Raw genomic sequence first — 21,573 nt, 5'->3', positions numbered from 1 at the left:
GGAGGAGGTGGGTCGAACGTCTACAGCCAACTGTTTCCTATACCGTGGGCTAGGCAGCACTGTCCCACCACCGCTGTCCCCTGTGGACCCTGCATCCACCACATTAACCCAGTGCGCAGTGATGGACACGTAATGGCCCTGGCCATGCCGACTGGACCATGCATCAGTTGTGAGGTGCACCTTTCCGCTCACTGACTGCTTGAGTGCATGGACAATGCGGTCTTTCACATGATGGTGGAGGGCTGGGATGGCTTTGCGAGAGAAGAAGTGGCGACTGGGTAGGTCATAGCGTGGTACTGCATAGGCCATGAGTTCGCGGAAAGCTGTGCTTTCCACCAACCGAAAGGGCATCATCTCAAACGAGATTAGTTTGGCGATGTGGGCGTTCAAACCCAGTGTACGCGGATGAGAGACTGAGTACTTTCTTGACCTACTCATAGTGTCTGGGAGGGTGAGCTGGACTTGAGAGCTGCATATGGTGGAAGTAGCGGTGGACAGGGCGGACTGAGAGAGGGTTGATGATGGTGATGGAGTTGGTGTTCTTTCTGATGGCCTAGAATCAGTCTTTCGTTGATATAACAGTGGGAATCCCTGACTGCTGTGGTCTTGCAACGACACCTCAACATTTGCTGCTGTGCTAACCGGTGGGCTTACAGTGGGGGAAACAATGTAGCGTTGCTGACTACCTTCGTTGTGATCAGTTGCACATGTGGCACTTGAGGTTTGGTGTTGTGTCCACGCTTGCAAGTGCATGCTGGTTAAATGTCTAAGCATGCAACTGGTATTCAAATTTTTCAGATTTTTCTCTCGGCTAAAGGTCTTTGCGCACTTCTTACAGATAACCTTGGCCTGATCATGAGGATTTTGTTCAAAAAAGTGCCACACTGCACTCTTCCTACTTTGGCAGACATTTTGCGGCCTAGCACGCTGTGATCTTTTGACCCTCTGGACAAGCTGTCCAGCAACTCTTTTGATGTTTGGAACCTGTCTTTGGAGTGCTCCGGGCCTGCCAGATAACAGCTGTTGCGATGTTGATGTCTGCTGTGGATGCTCCTCATCTGAGCTATTGGAAGCAGCACCCTCTTCCCCCAATGGATGCCAATCTGGGTCAACAACTGGGTCATCCATCACCTCCTCTTCTATGTCATGTGCACCTTTCTCTGTGTCACCGTGTATGGTGGTATAGTGTGCGGGAAGGGGCACCTGAGTCTCATCAGGGTCAAAATCTGGCTCTGTACACTGCGAGGACAATGTAGTGCTCTGAGTGAATGTACCAGCAGAATCATCCATCAGCGGCTGTGCATCAGTGCACTCCATGTCAGATTCATCTTGGCCTGGGTAATTCACCATTTCACTTGATAATCCAGGCATGGTATGTGAAAACAGCTCCATGGAGTAATCAGTAGTATGGCCTGCGTCATCCTTCAATCTTGGTTGGGGTGAAGGACACAAGGAAAGGTGTGGTTCATGAACATGAGCCTCCAATGACGACTCAGTGCTTTTACTTTTTACAACTGAAGAAGAGGAGGCGATAGAGCTGGAGGCTGAGTCAGCAATGTAAGACAAAACTTTTTCCTGATGCTCTGCCTTTAAAAGCGGTTTGCCAACTCCTAGAAAACTAAGCGTTCGAGGCCTTATGTAGCCAGACGATGACGCAGGGTCAGCACCTCCTGCATTCGGTCCTATTTTGCTCTTGCCACTACCATCAGATCCACCACCAACACCATCATTACCAGCTGCCAACCCCCGCCCAATTCCACGGCCTCTTCCACCAGCCTTCCTCATTTTTGGTAGAAATGTAGACAAAATCCAACAAACTATATAGTAATGTAAAACAAGGTACAAGGTGTCTATAGGACAGGGGAGATTTAGAATTTCTGCACACACTTGTGGACAGTGGACACTTTTGGATTGTGTGAGGCCCACTGATATCTGAGCGCTATGTGACAGGCTCGATGGCACAGCTGCCTGTGACCAAAGTGACGAGAGGATAATGGAGATTTTGAATCTCTGCGCACACTTTTGGACACTGGACACTTGTGGATTGTGTGAGGCCCACTGACATCTGAGCGCTATGTGACACGCTCGATGGCACAGCTGCCTGTGACCAAAGTGACGAGAGGATAATGGAGATTTTGAATCTCTGCGCACACTTTTGGACACTGGACACTTGTGGATTGTGTGAGGCCCACTGATATCTGAGCGCTATGTGACACGCTCGATGGCACAGCTGCCTGTGACCAAAGTGACGAGAGGATAATGGAGATTTTGAATCTCTGCGCACACTTTTGGACACTGGACACTTGTGGATTGTGTGAGGCCCACTGATATCTGAGCGCTATGTGACACGCTCGATGGCACAGCTGCCTGTGACCAAAGTGACGAGAGGATAATGGAGATTTTGAATCTCTGCGCACACTTTTGGACACTGGACACTTGTGGATTGTGTGAGGCCCACTGATATCTGAGCGCTATGTGACACGCTCGATGGCACAGCTGCCTGTGACCAAAGTGACGAGAGGATAATGGAGATTTTGAATCTCTGCGCACACTTTTGGACACTGGACACTTGTGGATTGTGTGAGGCCCACTGATATCTGAGCGCTATGTGACAGGCTCGATGGCACAGCTGCCTGTGACGAAAGTGACGAGAGGATAATGGAGATTTTGAATCTCTGCGCACACTTTTGGACACTGGACACTTGTGGATTGTGTGAGGCCCACTGATATCTGAGCGCTATGTGACACGCTCGATGGCACTGCTGCCTGTGACCAAAGTGACGAGAGGATAATGGAGATTTTGAATCTCTGCGCGCACTTTTGGACACTGGACACTTGTGGATTGTGTGAGGCCCACTGATATCTGAGCGCTATGTGACACGCTCGATGGCACAGCTGCCTGTGACCAAAGTGATGAGAGGATAATGGAGATTTTGAATCTCTGCGCACACTTTTGGACACTGGACACTTGTGGATTGTGTGAGGCCCACTGATATCTGAGCGCTATGTGACACGCTCGATGGCACAGCTGCCTTTGACCAAAGTGACGAGAGGATAATGGAGATTTTGAATCTCTGCGCACACTTTTGGACACTGGACACTTGTGGATTGTGTGAGGCCCACTGATATCTGAGCACTATGTGACAGGCTCGATGGCACAGCTGTGACCAAAGTGACGAGAGGATAATGGAGATTTTGAATCTCTGCGCACACTTTTGGACACTGGATACTTGTGGATTGTGTGAGGCCCACTGATATCTGAGCGCTATGTGACATGCTCGATGGCACAGCTGCCTGTGACCAAAGTGACGAGAGGATAATGGAGATTTTGAATCTCTGCGCACACTTTTGGACACTGGACACTTGTGGATTGTGTGAGGCCCACTGATATCTGAGCGCTATGTGACATGCTCGATGGCACAGCTGCCTTTGACCAAAGTGACGAGAGGATAATGGAGATTTTGAATCTCTGCGCACACTTTTGGACACTGGACACTTGTGGATTGTGTGAGGCCCACTGATATCTGAGCACTATGTGACAGGCTCGATGGCACAGCTGTGACCAAAGTGACGAGAGGATAATGGAGATTTTGAATCTCTGCGCACACTTTTGGACACTGGACACTTGTGGATTGTGTGAGGCCCACTGATATCTGAGCGCTATGTGACAGGCTCGATGGCACAGCTGCCTGTGACAAAAGTGACGAGAGGATAATGGAGATTTTGAATCTCTGCGCACACTTTTGGACACTGGACACTTGTGGATTGTGTGAGGCCCACTGATATCTGAGCGCTATGTGACACGCTCGATGGCACAGCTGTGACCAAAGTGACGAGAGGATAATGGAGATTTTGAATCTCTGCGCACACTTTTGGACACTGGACACTTGTGGATTGTGTGAGGCCCACTGATATCTGAGCGCTATGTGACACGCTCGATGGCACAGCTGCCTGTGACCAAAGTGACGAGAGGATAATGGAGATTTTGAATCTCTGCGCACACTTTTGGACACTGGACACTTGTGGATTGTGTGAGGCCCACTGATATCTGAGCGCTATGTGACACGCTCGATGGCACAGCTGCCTGTGACCAAAGTGACGAGAGGATAATGGAGATTTTGAATCTCTGCGCACACTTTTGGACACTGGACACTTGTGGATTGTGTGAGGCCCACTGATATCTGAGCGCTATGTGACAGGCTCGATGGCACAGCTGTGACAAAAGTGACTAGAGGATAAGGGAGATTGGATTGCTTTTAAAAAAGCAGTTTGCGGAGCAGTGGGTAAACAGCAATGCCAGTGTGTCAGGAAGCCTTAAAAGGCAGCCCAACAACCAACACCACTGATACACCACAATATAGCCTCCCCTTGCACTGCACACACAGTGACTTGTGTGTTGTGCAGGCCAAATCGCTAGCAGCAGAAGCAGTTTTTTGTCTTCTTCCCTGCCTAACGCTCTCCCTACAGAATCAGCAGCAACCTCTCCCTATACTAAGATCGGCAGAAGGAAGATGGCGGTCAGCGTGCACGCCCTTTTATACCCCCTGTGACGCCCACCAAAGCAAGCCAATCACTTGCATGCCCTTCTGAAAGATGGTGGTGACCCGTGCCTAGGTCATCACGTTGCCCACAGTGTCCGTGGATCCTGATTGGCTGTAAAAGAGCGCAAAACAAACTTTTGAAACGCGACTTTGGCGCGTAAGTCGCCGACCTCGTGGCCGACCTCATCCTAGGGTCGGGTTTCGTTTCACGAAACCCGACTTTGCCAAAAGTCGGCGACTTTTGAATTTTTTCGACCCGTTTCGCTCAACTCTAGTTATTATTATTACTGCTTATATAAATTAGACTGTAAACAACACTGCCATCTAGTGTTCATTCAGGAAAATACAATAGTGTATATTTTACTGCAGATATAGCGAGTGCAGGGGAAATAGTCACAGGAGACAAAAGACCCATCTTCCACATAAAAGGAAATTAGCCTTTTAAGCGACACATGGTGGCTATGGCCTTTTCTACAGTTCTGGTTGCTTTGTTTTTTTAAACTATCTTTTTAGTTAGTGTATTTTTTTCATGCTTTATTTTTTATTTTTTTGCCTCATTCCTGATGTGGCTAATTTTCGCGTTTTCAAACATACGCATATCAAAACTTGTTTTCTGCGTGAGAACTTGTGACACCATACATTTTATTGAATGAAAGGGAAAATTCCAAGTCCAGTGAAATGGTGGAAAAAACATAATTCAACCATTACTCTTTGAAGTTTTGTTTTTCTGGCATTAAGTGTGCAGTAAAAAAATACCTGGAAACATGAACTGCATGAATACGTCAGTGTGATTCCAGGAACAAATCAATTACTGGACTGTTTGCTGCAGTTTTGATACAATCACTGTTTTATCTGCTGCAGATCTAGCAGTTCTCTGACTGCTGAGTTGTGTATAACCTCGCCCACACCACTGATTTGCAGCTTTCATTTTACACTGTGCATAAGAAGAAAGCTGTCAATCAGTGATAGGGGTGAGGTTATATGAATATGAAGGACTACATGGCATTGCCTGATGATAAAACGAAGATTTTATCACAACTACAGCAAGCAGCCTAGTAAGTGACACATCACTGGAATCAGAGTATCTGTCTCTACATTATGCTGTACTCAGATTAGCTGGCAAAAACCTGGTAATATATTTATTTTAGAAGTTTAAGAGCTGAAGTGGATGTGATTTCATGAAAACTCATGCCTACATGCCTTTTAAAGAAGCACTCCCATCCAGGTTTTTCTCCTCTTAATATATTGCAGTCATCATATTATATAGCACTGTGTACTTACAATTGCTCATTTTTCCTTTCTACACAGATAATTCTTCTCTTTTCCATTAGGCCTATGACATCATATGATTTAAAAATGACTAGCTCAATGCTTCTAAGCTCTATGTACAAACAGGAGGTCAATTTTCCCTGCAAGAATCATACTCTCTTCAATTCCTGACCCAGTTGCTCCACTTTGCCAGAGACTTTGCAGTGAGTAGAATTATAGTTGCAATGATAACTTGTGGGGAAGGTGATTTGACGGACAGACTTGACTCGAAGTAGGAGGGAGCGGTTGGTGCACTATGGACGGAGATTGACAAGGACAGCAGGTTGATAGCTGGGAAAGACAGACAAAAGAGTGCAGTACCTAAAAATGACCACAAGATGGCAGGGGGGAGTAGTTCAGGACTCAACAGCAGCTTAGGGCTTGAGAAACACTTAGTCATGGGGGGCGGGGAGATAGGAACCCAGGAGGGGAATTCCCGGTGAGAGAGGGGATAAATAGGACTGGTTGGGGTTCCAGGCAGGTTAGTCCCGGGAGGAGCTCGGCAGAAGACGGAGAACAGCGAAGAGCTCGACTAGGGGACTGATAGGAAAGAGACAGTCAGGGGGGTGGCCCTGACCCGACGGACCGCAGGACAGACGAGGCTCCGGGGGTACCGATTGGACGACGACATTGAGCAGGTGAAGTGCTGGCGGTGGATTGGTCTAGGACAGCCCCAGTGAAAGATCCACAAGGGACGTTACTTCAACTGGAGGAAAGGTGTAGGTACCCAGGCCTGGAGACGGAGAACTGTAAAGAGGCTGCGGTGTGTGGTTGTGGTCGTCAGGAGGACGACGAATAAAATCCGGAACTGTTACAACTGAACTCTGCCTCCGTCTTGTCCTTGCTTCCCCTGGTGTCTGTGATGTCCGGACGTGGTAAGCAGTGGACCACCCCCCAATCCCGCCCCCAACCACAAACTCATGCAGAGAAAAGAGGCAGTTTTTCAAGAATATTGCATATTGTATAAGACTGACCCAAGCTTTTCTTTTGGAGATTCCAGTGGTCCTGGTTTATTTCCTCCTAAGTATGAGAGTCCACATTCTAACAACAGAAACTGCAGAGATCCAGTGCCAGTGTAAAAGATTGCTATTCTTCCCACACCTACATCAGCTTTAGACAACAGCAACAAAGGTGAAAAGGTTGAAATCCCTAATCGCCTGTGTCTCACTCCTAAGAAACCACATCCCCTCAAGAAATGCTTCAGATTCAGAAAGAAACCACTCCAAGAATCCAAGGAGCTTCTAAATAAGTTTGGGGTATGTTATAGATCAGTGGTGTAACTACAAAGTTATGGGCCCCGGTCAGAACTTTCAAATGGGGCCCCCCATGCCAAAATACATGCACATCTCCGCTCCATACACCTCATACACGTGCGGCTCCGCTCCACACGCCTCGTACACGCGTGGCTCCGCTCCACTCTGCACACCTCGGACACGCACATCTCCACTCCGCACACCTCGTACATGCGCGGCTCCATTCCGTACACCTCGTACACGCACGACTCCACTCCGTACATCTCGCACACGAATAGCTCCACTCCGTACACCTCGTACACGCACGACTCCACTCCGTACATCTCACACACGAATAGCTCCACTCCGTACACCTCGTACACGCAAGGCTCCACTCCATACACCTCATACATGCGCAGTTCCGCTCCATACACACGCGGCTCCGCTCCGTACACTTCGTAGACACACGGCTCCGCTCCGTACACCTCGTACACACGCGGCTCTACTCTGGACACCTTGTACACATGCGGCTCCGCTCCATACATTTCGTACACAAACGGCTCCTCTCTGTACACCTCATACACACGCAGCTCCGCTTCATACACACACAGCTGTGCTCCATACACTTCGTACACACACGGCTCTGCTCTGAACACTTTTCACACACACGGCTCTGCTACATCCACCCTGTAAACCCCTCCTGACCCCACACATAAACTTACCCTCATCCAGTACCATGACAACCAACACAGCAGAGTCCTGAATACACGAAGGCTTCTGATCATGTGACCCCTGACTCCTCCCCTCCTGTGACCTCATCACAGGTCCTGTGTGCACAGAACGGCCATCGCATCAGGCCAATTGCAGCCTGGCAGCCAATCAAAGCATGGAGCTGCACAGCCAATGAGTGGCTGCAGCTCCCAGAGGCTGCCATTCCCCTGACATGCCCACTACACAATTCACCTTCAAAGTGCAAACTCACGATCGGGCACCTAAGCACTCCAGGCCCCGTCACAATTGCGACTTCTGCGATGGCGGTAGTTACGCCACTGTTATAGATGTTGTGCTTCTACTGAATACTTTGCTAAAAACTGTAAAATTACTATTAAATGTTTAGAGTTTGACAGTGAGGACCACGTACAAGAGCTTCTTCCATCCCAACCTAACTTTGCACCGTTTATGCCTTCTCCCACCACAAAGCATGGCGGGGTGGATTTAGACCATGGTGCAAGTCCTAGCACAATATCTTCTTCATGCGCAGAAGTCTGCGAAGCAGGCCTTTGGGACAAGTCCTGTGCAAATATATTTCCGGTGAACATGTAAGGGGGTGAGAAGAAGATGCTGTGTCAAGATGAAGTTGAATTGTAAAGTTATTTATAGTAATGTTTTATAGTTATAGGTCTTGTATATAAAACTGTATTTTATCTTTATGTCCTGTTTATGTCTTGGTTTCTTGGAGATTTTACCTCACGACCATCTCCGGGGATTGGAGAAGGTTGTTCTTAGAGGAACCATTGGGAGGTAAAAGGATATAGTTAGCAACATTCAGTGTAAGATGTAGTTACAGATAAAAAAAAGGGATGCACTTCCTGACTGGAGAGTTGAGCTCAGTCAGAAGTCTCAGAGTGTTAAAAGTAGAGGCAGATTCAGTGTCAGTGGCTGCTTAAGGCCTACCTTGATTCTTTGTCCCCTAAGTGGAAGAGGTCGGTCAGGTCACAGCAACATGGAAATATGGTGAGCCTCAGGGAAGCTCTACTGCAGGAGAGAAACCTCCTGCTACTAACAAAGTCTGTTAAGATGCTGGCAGGTCCAGCAAAGAGGAGGCGCAGGGAGCACCAATCAGAGGGGCGCTGTCTCATACTGTATGCTGCAGTCGAATGTATCATAATTTTCTGAATTCAGTTGCTTACCCATAGATTATGTTTTAAGTGATTTGTGGTATATACACTATGTTCCAAATTATTATGCAAATTGTTTTTAAGTGTCATAGCATTTTTTTGTCTTTTTTTAATTAAACCCATTAATGGTATTGTGTCTCAGGGTTCTTTGGATCACTGAAATCAATCTCAGATACCTGTGATAATTACCAATAAAAGGAAAACTGGATGTTCCACACTATTGAGCAGGCAACAGTTTTCAAGTAACATGGGAAAGAAAAAGGATCTCTCTGCTGCCGAAAAGCATCAAATAGTGCAATGCCTCGGTCAAGGGATGAAAACTTTAGATATTTCCCAAAAACGTAAGCGTGATCACCGTACTGTTAAGAGATTTGTGGCTGATTCTGAGCACAGATGTCTTCGTGCTGATAAAGGCAGAATGAGGAAGGTTTCTGCCAGGCAAGTTCATCGGATTAAGAGAGCAGCTGCTAAAAAGCCATTACAAACCAGCAAACAGATATTTGAAGCTGCTGGTGCCTTTGGAGTCCCTCAAACCTCAAGGTGTAGGATCCTTCAAAGGCTTGCTGTGGTGCATAAACCTACTATTCGGCCACAGCTAAATAGTGTTCACAAGCAGAAACGGTTGCAGTGGGCCCAGACATACATGAAGACTAATTTTCAAGCAGTCTTGTTTACTGATGAGGGTCGAGCAACCCTGGATGGAGTAGTGGATGGTTGGTGGATGGCCACTATGTCACAACAAGGCTGCGACGTCAGCAAGGAGGTGGAGGAGTCATGTTTTGGGCCAGAATCATGGGGAAACAGCTGGTAGGGCCCATTAAGGTTCTTGAAGGTGTGAAAATGACCTCTGCAAAGTATATAGAGTTTCTGACTGACAAATTTCTTCCATGGTATAAAAAGCAGAAACGTGCCTTCAGGAGCAAAATCATCTTCATGCATGACAATTATTTTTGAGCGATACCGTTCGATACCCAAAAATATCGTATCGGATGGTATCGCCCGATACGAAAAAAATATCGGGTATCGCCAATTCCGATACCGGAAGTCCCATTCAAGTCAATGAGACTTCCGGTATCGGAATTAAAAAAAAGCCCTTTATTTCCTTGTTGGCTAATTCTACATAATTGAAAACAAATAAGAATCATGTAGAATGTATTGTGGGAGGTGGAGGAGACATTAAAAGCATAGTGGTTTATTCAAATCACATGGCATAGCATTAATTCTAATTTTTTTTTTCAAGACGTTCGGAGTTAAAAAGATATTGACTATGTTAACCTTTTTTATATTTAGTCAGATATGTATGTTTCACAACTTCCATGCTCTTCACCTTCTTTTGTACTTCTCCCACACTTTCTCCTTCATGATCCGCAGCAGTAGCATTTTTTTCATCAACTTTTTCTTCACCTTATTCATCTTCTTCTTCTTCACCTTCTTCCCATTAATTTTTTTTTCCATTCTTCATATTCTTCTTATTCAGCTATTATTAATTTTCATATGCTATTTCTTCATCTTCTTCCTATTCTTCTTTTTCTTCATTTTCTTATGGTGACAGGCATTCCTGTAGTACTTATCTATAAAAGTTATAAGATTACACCTTACGTTCTGCCTGTCACAAAAGATTTACAACAGGATTTGTCCGCGTTCAGTTTGGCCTGCAGCAGCAGGCATTTTCCAGGGGCACCACGAGGAGGAACGGACTCACCCCCATTTACTGCTTAGTCTTCTTCTGCTTATAATTTTCTTCTATGCTGATTTTTTGTCTTATGCTTAATGTTCTTCTGCTTTCTGTTCTTCTGCTTTTGCTTCTTCTGCATCTTGTTCTTCTGTCTTTTGTTCTGTATCTTGGTGGTTGTCTTCATGCGAGAACCAGCTGACAGTACTGGAACCCGTAGTGGCAGCAGAAGGAACAATAGCCAATGGCACTACTGAGGAACAGCTGATGGGGCTGGACCCCGGTTACTATGCAGGAGGTACCTGTGCTAGAAACCACTACCAAGGACCAGCTGACGGTGCTGGACCTCGGATACCGAGATGGAGGCACCTAGGCCAAAGGCTGTGGCGAGAACCAGCAGACAGTGCTGGCACCCGGATGGGTAGCAGAAGGAACAAGAGCCAATGGCACTACTGAGGACCAACTGACGGTGCTGGACAACGGTTACTAAGCAGAAGGTACCTGTGCTAAAAAGCACTACCAAGGACCAGCTGACGGTGCTGGACCTCGGATACCGAGATGGAGGCACCTAGGCCAAAGGCTGTGGCGAGAACCAGCAGACAGTGCTGGCACCCGGATGGGTAGCAGAAGGAACAAGAGCCAATGGCACTACCGAGGACCAACTGACGGTGCTGGACCACGGTTACTAAGCAGAAGATACCTGTGCTAAAATGCACTACCAAGGGCCAGCTGACGGTGCTGGACCTCGGATACCGAGATGGAGGCACCTAGGCCAAAGGCTGTGGCGAGAACCAGCAGACAGTGCTGGCACCCGGATGGGTAGCAGAAGGAACAAGAGCCAATGGCACTACCGAGGACCAACTGACGGTGCTGGACAACGGTTACTAAGCAGAAGGTACCTGTGCTAAAAAGCACTACCAAGGACCAGCTGACGGTGCTGGACCTCGGATACCGAGATGGAGGCACCTAGGCCAAAGGCTGTGGCGAGAACCAGCAGACAGTGCTGGCACCCGGATGGGTAGCAGAAGGAACAAGAGCCAATGGCACTACCGAGGACCAACTGTCGGTGCTGGACCACGGTTACTAAGCAGAAGGTAGCATAGTGACCTTGACACTACCCGGAAACAGCAGGCGTGCTGGAACCAGGCTGGGCAACAGGGAGTCCCCGTGCAAAAGACTCTGCCGAGAACCAGCTGACGGTGCTGGAACCCAGATGGGTATCAAAATCTACAAGAGCCAATGGCACTACCGAGGAACAGCTGACGGTGCTGGACCACGGTAACTAGGCAGGAGGTACCTGTGCTAGAAAACACTACCAAGGACCAGCTGACGGTGCTGGACCTCGGATACCGAGATGGAGGCACCTAGGCCAAAGGCTCTGGCGAGAACCAGCAGAAAGTGCTGGAACCCGGGTGGGTAGCAGAAGGTACCCATTGAAAGCAAAGTAGCCAGGCCGCAAGCCGGCCGCAGTTACCGAAACCCACAGTCCTACAGGGGGTCCATGTCCCATTGGCACTACGGATCCAGCCTTCAGTGCCAGTTCCCGCAGCCCACATAGGAGTCACCTAAACTGCAGGCAGCGTAGAGTCGGCTAACCCGGCCGCAAGACGACAGGACAACGGATTGGTGGCATAGTGACCTTGACACTACCCGGAAACAGCAGGCGTGCTGGAACCAGGCTGGGCAACAGGGAATCCCCGTGCCAAAGACACTGCCAAGCACCAACTGGCGTTGTTGGAGCCCAGGGACAATCATGGTGTAGGCCGAGGCCTACTTGGTGGTAGTTTTAGATTGTTTGTAGGCTACAACAGACTGTCAACGTGCTCCAATTAGGCATCTGTCTCCACTCTGTTTCCAGGATTTCACGTGACTACCAACACCGCCAGTTTATGCGTATAGTAGCCGTCTGCCCAATCCACACGTGTTCCTGTGTTACTGGTGTTCTGTAATGTCAGCAGATCCCCTGATGTTTGTCTGCCAATGTCTCCTGCTCTGTCCACATTCCCACCACTTGCAGTGGGAAGGTGGACAGCGCAGGAGACAGTGGCGGACACACATTGGGGGATCTGCTGACGTAACAGAACCCCAGTAACACGGGAACACGTGTGGAATGCGTGGACGGCAACTGTGAGCAGGAACTGGCGGTGTTGGAGGTCAGGGGAAATACTAGAGACAGAGTGGAGACAGAGGCCAAATCAGAGAATGTTTAAATCTGAAGTAGTTACAATTTGGAGGCAGCAGTTTGCCCTCCACACAGCAGGGGATCAGCTGACGTTACTGAACCCCACTTTCACATGAACGAGTGTGTTTTTCTGTGTGGACAGCACTTCCGAGCACCAACTAGCGTTGTTGGAACCCAGGGACAATCATGGTGCAGGCCGAGGCCTACTAGGAGCGAGGTGTAAAGCAGAGGTATTTTCACTATGGAGGGAGCAGGACACTTTGCCATCCACACAGCAGGGGATCAGCTGACGTTACTGACCCCCACTTTCACATGAACGAGTGTGTTTTTCTGTGTGGACAGCACTTCCGAGCACCAACTAGCGTTGTTGGAACCCAGGGACAATCATGGTGCAGGCCGAGGCCTACTAGGAGCGAGGTGTAAAGCAGAGGTATTTTGACTTTGGAGGGAGCAGGACACTTTGCCCTCCACACAGCAGGGGATCAGCTGACGTTACCGAACCCCACTTTCACATGAACGAGTGTGTTTTTCTGTGTGGACAGCACTTCCGAGCACCAACTAGCGTTGTTGGAGCCCAGGGAGAACCAGGGTGCAGGCCGAGGCCTACTTGGTGGCAGTTTTAGATTGTTTGTAGGCTACAACAGACTGTCAACGTGCTCCAATTAGGCATCTGTCTCCACTCTGTTTCCAGGATTTCACGTGACTACCAACACCGCCAGTTTATGCGTATAGTAGCCGTCTGCCCAATCCACATGTGTTCCTGTGTTACTGGTGTTCTGTAATGTCAGCAGATCCCCTGATGTTTGTCTGCCAATGTCTCCTGCTCTGTCCACATTCCCACCACTTGCAGTGGGAAGGTGGACAGCGCAGGAGACAGTGGCGGACACACATTGGGGGATCTGCTGACGTAACAGAACCCCAGTAACACAGGAACACGTGTGGAATGCGTGGACGGCAACTGTGAGCAGGAACTGGCGGTGTTGGAGGTCAGGGGAAATACTAGAGACAGAGTGGAGACAGAGGCCAAATCAGAGAATGTTTAAATCTGAAGTAGTTACAATTTGGAGGCAGCAGCAGTTTGCCCTCCACACAGCAGGGGATCAGCTGACGTTACTGAACCCCACTTTCACATGAACGAGTGTGTTTTTCTGTGTGTACAGCACTTCCGAGCATCAACTAGCGTTGTTGGAGCCCAGGGAGAACCAGGGTGCAGGCCGAGGCCTACTAGGAGCCAGGTGTAAAGCTGAGGTATTTTGACTTTGGAGGGAGCAGGACACTTTGCCCTCCACACAGCAGGGGATCAGCAGACGTTACTGACCCCCACTTTCACATGAACGAGTGTGTTTTTCTGTATGGACGGCATTTCCGAGCAACAACTGACGATGTTGGAGCCCAGGGATAGTCATTTTGTAGGCTGAGGCCTACTTGGAGGCAGTTTAAGATAAGACGTTGTTTGAATTTGGAGGCAGTAGCAGTTTGCCCTCCACACAGCAGGGGATCAGCTGATGTTACTGAACCCCACTTTCACATGAACGAGTGTGTTTTTCTGTGTGGACAGCACTTCCGAGCAACAACTAGCGTTGTTGGAGCCCAGGGACAATCATGGTGCAGGCCGAGGCCTACTAGGAGCCAGGTGTAAAGCTGAGGTATTTTGACTTTGGAGGGAGCAGGACACTTTGCCCTCCACACAGCAGGGGATCAGCTGACGTTACCGAACCCCACTTTCACATGAACGAGTGTGTTTTTCTGTGTGGACAGCACTTCCGAGCACCAACTGGCGGTGTTGGAGCCCAGGGACAATCATGGTGCAGGCCGAGGCCTACTAGGAGCCAGGTGTAAAGCTGAGGTATTTTGACTTTGGAGGGAGCAGGACACTTTGCCCTCCACACAGCAGGGGATCAGCTGACGTTACTGACCCCCACTTTCACATGAACGAGTGTGTTTTTCTGTGTGGACAGCACTTCTGAGCACCAACTGGCGTTGTCGGAGCCCAGGGAAAATCAGGTAGTAGGCCGAGGCCTACTTGGTGGCAGTTTGCGATTGTTTCTCGACTACTACTAACTGTCAACGTACTCCAATTAGGCCTCTGTCTTCACTCTGTTTCGAGTATTTCCGCTGGCTTCCAACCACGCCAGTTGCTGCTCTGAAATGCCGTCTGCACAACCCACACTTGTTCCTGTGTTACTGGGGTTCTGTAACAGCAGCTTCTCCCTAGAGGTGAGTCAGGCAATGTCTCCTGCTCTGTCCACATTTCCACTACAAGTAGTGGGAATGTAGACAAAGCAGGAGACATTGCCGTGCTCAACTCTGGAGATGAGCAGATGTTACAGGACCCAGGTACCACAGGATCAAGTGTGGATTGTGCAGACGGCACTTGAGATCAGAAACAGGCGGTGTTGTAGGCCGGAGGAAATACTCAAAACAGAGTGGAGACAGAGGGCAAATCAGAGAACATATTAAATCAGAGGTAGTCAGAAGTTGTAGGCAGCAGGAGAGTTTGCCGTACACACAGCAGGGGATCAGCTGACGTTACCGAACCCCACTTACACATGAGCGAGTGTTTTGTCTGTGCGGACAGCACTTCCGAGCACCAACTGGCGTTGTCGGAGCCCAGGGAAAATGAGGTAGTAGGCCGAGGCTTACTTGGAGCCAGGTGTAAATCTGAGGTTGTTTGACTGTGGAGGGAGCAGGACACTTTGCCATACACACAGCAGGGGATCAGCTGACGTTACCGAACCCGACTTACACATGAGCGAGTGTTTTGTCTGTGCGGACAGCACTTCTGAGCACCAACTGGCGTTGTCGGAGCCCAGGGAAAATCAGGTAGTAGGCCGAGGCCTACTTGGTGGCAGTTTGCGATTGTTTCTAGACTACTACTAACTGTCAACGTACTCCAATTAGGCCTCTATCTTCACTCTGTTTCGAGTATTTCCGCTGGCTTCCAACCACGCCAGTTGCTGCTCTGAAATGCCGTCTGCACAACCCACACTTGTTCCTGTGTTACTAGGGTTCTGTAACAGCAGCTTCTCCCTAGAGGTGAGTCAGGCAATGTCTCCAGCTCTGTCCACATTTCCACTACAAGTAGTGGGAATGTAGACAAAGCAGGAGACATTGCCATGCTCAACTCTGGAGATGAGCAGATGTTACAGGACCCAGGTACCACAGGATCAAGTGTGGATTGTGCAGACGGCACTTGAGAGCAGAAACAGGCGGTGTTGTAGGCCGGGGGGAAATACTCAAAACAGAGTGGAGACAGAGGGCAAATCAGAGAACATATTAAATCAGAGGTAGTCAGAAGTTGTAGGCAGCAGGAGAGTTTGCCGTACACACAGCAGGGAATCAGCTGACGTTACCGAACCCCACTTACACATGAGCGAGTGTTTTGTCTGTGCGGACAGCACTTCCAAGCACCAACTGGCGTTGTCGGAGCCCAGGGAAAATGAGGTAGTAGGCCAAGGCCTACTTGGAGCCAGGTGTAAATCTGAGGTTGTTTGACTGTGGAGGGAGCAGGACACTTTGCCATACACACAGCAGGGGATCAGCTGACGTTACCGAACCCCACTTACACATGAGCGAGTGTTTTGTCTGTGCGGACAGTACTTCTGAGCACCAACTGGCGTTGTCGGAGCCCAGGGAAAATCAGGTAGTAGGCCGAGGCCTACTTGGTGGCAGTTTGCGATTGTTTCTCGACTACTACTAACTGTCAAGGTACTCCAATTAGGCCTCTGTCTTCACTCTGTTTCGAGTATTTCCGCTGGCTTCCAACCACGCCAGTTGCTGCTCTTAAATGCCGTCTGCACAACCCACACTTGTTCCTGTGTTACTGGGGTTCTGTAACAGCAGCTTCTCCCTAGAGGTGAGTCAGGCAATGTCTCCTGCTCTGTCCACATTTCCACTACAAGTAGTGGGAATGTAGACAAAGCAGGAGACATTGCCGTGCTCAACTCTGGAGATGAGCAGATGTTACAGGACCCAGGTACCACAGGATCAAGTGTGGATTGTGCAGACGGCACTTGAGATCAGAAACAGGCGGTGTTGTAGGCCGGAGGAAATACTCAAAACAGAGTGGAGACAGAGGGCAAATCAGAGAACATATTAAATCAGAGGTAGTCAGAAGTTGTAGGCAGCAGGAGAGTTTGCCATACACACAGCAGGGGATCAGCTGACGTTACCGAACCACACTTACACATGAGCGAGTGTTTTGTCTGTGCGGACAGCACTTCCGAGCACCAACTGGCGTTGTCGGAGCCCAGGGAAAATGAGGTAGTAGGCCGAGGCCTACTTGGAGCCAGGTGTAAATCTGAGGTTGTTTGACTGTGGAGGGAGCAGGACACTTTGCCATACACACAGCAGGGGATCAGCTGACATTACCGAACCCCACATACACATGAGCGAGTGTTTTGTCTGTGCGGACAGCACTTCTGAGCACCAACTGGCGTTGTCGGAGCCCAGGGAAAATCAGGTAGTAGGCCGAGGCCTACTTGGTGGCAGTTTGCGATTGTTTCTCGACTACTACTAACTGTCAACATACTCCAATTAGGCCTCTCTCTTCACTCTGTTTCGAGTATTTCCGCTGGCTTCCAACCACGCCAGTTGCTGCTCTGAAATGCCGTCTGCACAACCCACACTTGTTCCTGTGTTACTGGGGTTCTGTAACAGCAGCTTCTCCCTAGAGGTGAGTCAGGCAATGTCTCCTGCTCTGTCCACATTTCCACTACAAGTAGTGGGAATGTAGACAAAGCAGGAGACATTGCCGTGCTCAACTCTGGAGATGAGCAGATGTTACAGGACCCAGGTACCACAGGATCAAGTGTGGATTGTGCAGACGGCACTTGAGAGCAGAAACAGGCGGTGTTGTAGGCCGGAGGAAATACTCAAAACAGAGTGGAGACAGAGGGCAAATCAGAGAACATATTAAATCAGAGGTAGTCAGAAGTTGTAGGCAGCAGGAGAGCTTGCCGTACACACAGCAGGGGATCAGCTGACGTTACCGAACCCCACTTACACATGAGCGAGTGTTTTGTCTGTGCGGACAGCACTTCCGAGCACCAACTGGCGTTGTCGGAGCCCAGGGAAAATGAGGTAGTAGGCCGAGGCCTACTTGGAGCCAGGTGTAAATCTGAGGTTGTTTGACTGTGGAGGGAGCAGGACACTTTGCCATACACACAGCAGGGGATTAGCTGACGTTACCGAACCCCACTTACACATGAGCGAGTGTTTTGTCTGTGCGGACAGCACTTCTGAGCACCAACTGGCGTTGTCGGAGCCCAGGGAAAATCAGGTAGTAGGCCGAGGCCTACTTGGTGGCAATTTGCGATTGTTTCTAGACTACTACTAACTGTCAACGTACTCCAATTAGGCCTCTGTCTTCACTCTGTTTCGAGTATTTCCGCTGGCTTCCAACCACGCCAGTTGCTGCTCTGAAATGCCGTCTGCACAACCCACACTTGTTCCTGTGTTACTGGGGTTCTGTAACAGCAGCTTCTCCCTAGAGGTGAGTCAGGCAATGTCTCCTGCTCTGTCCACATTTCCACTACAAGTAGTGGGAATGTAGACAAAGCAGGAGACATTGCCGTGCTCAACTCTGGAGATGAGCAGATGTTACAGGACCCAGGTACCACAGGATCAAGTGTGGATTGTGCAGACGGCACTTGAGATCAGAAACAGATGGTGTTGTAGGCTGGAGGAAATACTCAAAACAGAGTGGAGACAGAGGGCAAATCAGAGAACATATTAAATCAGAGGTAGTCAGAAGTTGTAGGCAGCAGGAGAGTTTGCCGTACACACAGCAGGGGATCAGCTGACGTTACCGAACCCCACTTACACATGAGCGAGTGTTTTGTCTGTGCGGACAGCACTTCTGAGCAACAACGGGCGTTGCTGTAGCCCAGGAAATAAAGTTCAGGTCATAGAAACATGAACACAACAGGAGACCTGGATCCTGTTGCCAGCCAATTATTTATTATGGAAGAGGACTGGCAAATTCAGGTGAGATCCAGGCCTTGTTCATTTTCACAAAAGTAAGCCGGTCAACATTATCGGCGGATAGTCGCGTGCGACGGTCTGTTACCACACCACCTGCAGCACTAAAGACACGTTCCGATAATACACTGGCAGCAGGGCAAGCCAGCACCTCCAATGCATACTGGCTAAGCTCTGGCCATGTATCCAGCTTAGAGACCCAATGCTTGAACGGGGAAGAGCCGTCTGGGAGAACACTAACAGGGCACGACAAGTAGTCTGTCACCATCTGACGGAAACGTTGCCTCCTGCTGACTGGAGCCGTCTGTGATGGTGTAGCCGTTTGTGGCGGTCCCACAAAACTTTTCCACATTTGGGCCATACTGGCCTTGCCTTGTCCTGCGGCACTGCCTCTGCTACCTCTTTGTGCAGAGCTTCCTCCACTGCCTCTACCCACATGGCTGGTTTGAAAAGCACTACCAGCAACACTTGTGGGGGGAATGGAGAACATGATGGCCTGCACAAGTGTTTCTTGGTACTCCCGCATTTTTCGCTCCCGGTTCAACTGTGGTATGAGGCTTTGTAAGTTGTCCCGGTAGCGAGGATCTAGGAGGGTGTACACCCAATAATCAGCCGTGTGGAGAATGTTGGCGATGCGGCGGTCATTTAACAAGCACTGCAGCATGAAATCAACCATGTGCTGCAGACTGCCAACTGGACCGGAAACGCTGTCCCCAGCTTGAGGCAGCATCTCTGCCTGCTCAGCATCACCCCACCCTCGCTGTACACACTGACTACTAGAGCCTTGTGTACCTCCCTCCTCTGGAGAGATGTGTTCCTCCTCCTCCATTGACTCCTTGTCATCCTCCTCACTAAGTGTCCCCTGCCTGGGCATTTGTGTGGAAGCACGTTGCGCAGACTTGCCAGAAGCAGATGGCATTTCTGACTGCTCATCCTCGACCTCTTCAAAAACCTCCTCACTTAGTGCTTGTAAGGTTTTTTGAAGCAGACAGATGAGGGGGACAGTCATGCTGATTAGTGCATCATCTGCACTGGCCATCCGCGTGGAGTCATCGAAGGCACGCAAAACTTGGCAGATGTCCCTCATAGTGGCCCACTCAGTGGTGGTGAAGTGTGTTCGGCGCACAGTGCGACTTGTTTGCGCCTGATGCAGCTGGTACTCCATTACTGCTGCCTGCTGCTCACATAACCGCTCCAACATATGTAACGTTGAATTCCACCTGGTGGGGAGGTCACATATGATGCGATGTTCTGGCAGGCGGAATCGGCGTTGCAGAGATGCAATGCGCGATCTTGCCATGCTGGAACGCCGCAAGTGAGCACACTCTAGGCGAACCTTGTGCAGCAGTGCATCAAGATCCGGATAGTCCCTCAGAAAGCTCTGCACGACCAAATTGAGCACGTGTGCCAGACATGGTATGTGAGTGAGGTTACCTAGGCCCAGAGCTGCCACTAGATTTCGGCCATTGTCACTCACTACCAAACCTGGCTGGAGATTCGCTGGCACAAACCACACATCGCTCTCCTGCTTGATGGCATTCCAGAGCTCCTGTGCTGTGTGGCTCCGATTCCCCAAAGAAATTAATTTAAGGACGGCCTGTTGACATTTGGCCACACCTGTGCTCATATCTGGCCTAACAGGCTCACGCAGTGCTGATTCCGAGGAACTAGAGTAGGAGGAGGACTCAATATGTACAGACTGCATTCCTGCAATCCTTGGAGTTGGCAGAATACGTACAGAGCCACTCTCCAGATCTGTACCCGGCTCCACAACATTGACCCAATGGGCAGTGAGGGAAAGGTATCGTCCCTGTCCATGGCTACTGGTCCACGCATCGGTGGTCAGGTGGACCTTGCTACTGACGGCATTTAGTAGCGCATTTTTAATTTTTCCCTCCACATGCTTTTGCAGGGCAGGGAGAGCTTGCCTGCTGAAATAAAAGCGGCTGGGCACATTGTATTGTGGAACTGCCAATGACATAAAGTTCCGGAATGTGTCAGTCTCCACCAGCCTGAATGACAGCATCTCAAGGGCCAGTAGTTTGGCAATGCCGGCATTCAGAGCCAGTGCTCGGGGATGGTTTGCCGAGTATGGCCGCTTTTTCTCCCATGCCTGTGCTACCGATTGCTGGTGAGTGGCCTGGGAGGGTGCTGATGACTGCGAACGTGGTTCAGTGGGTGGAATTTCACTGGGTCACTGGACAACAGTAGCAGTGGTTCTTCCATGGCGTTCCAGTGAGGAAGCCGAACCAGCTGTGTGTGAGCTGGAGGAAGAGGCCCCAACACGAGCTGAAGAGGTGGTAGGTGCTGCTGAAGGTTGGCCTACATCTTCAGTGTGTCTGTGTAACTCCACCTCGTGCTTGGTACGCACATGTTTCCACATATTTGTGGTATTGAGGTTGGTCACATTTTTGCCTCGTTTCACTTTCTGATGACACAGCTTGCATTTGACAAAGCAAATGTCATCTGCAACTGTGTCAAAAAAAGACCACGCACTGCAAGTCCTGGGAGCGCCCGTTTTGTGTTTTGGAAGAGGATTGCTCCTCACGGGTGCCAAAGTGGAGGCTACAGGCAACCAAGTCTGCCCCCGCCCTCTCCCTCCTCTTTTGGCCGTTCGGGGAATCTCTTCCTCAGAGCTGCTCCCACCACCTTCCTGTGGCTGACGCCATGATGGGTCAAGGACCTCGTCATCTCCACTCCCCTCTTCAAGCACCGGCTGGTCCTGGGTTGTCTCGCCAGCACCATACGCACCAGAAAT

Source organism: Dendrobates tinctorius, unplaced genomic scaffold (genome assembly GCF_039654945.1).
Source record: "Dendrobates tinctorius isolate UK_male_01 unplaced genomic scaffold, ASM3965494v1 ptg000285l, whole genome shotgun sequence".
NCBI lineage: Eukaryota > Metazoa > Chordata > Amphibia > Anura > Dendrobatidae > Dendrobates > Dendrobates tinctorius.
Note: the sequence above shows the minus strand (reverse complement) of the source record.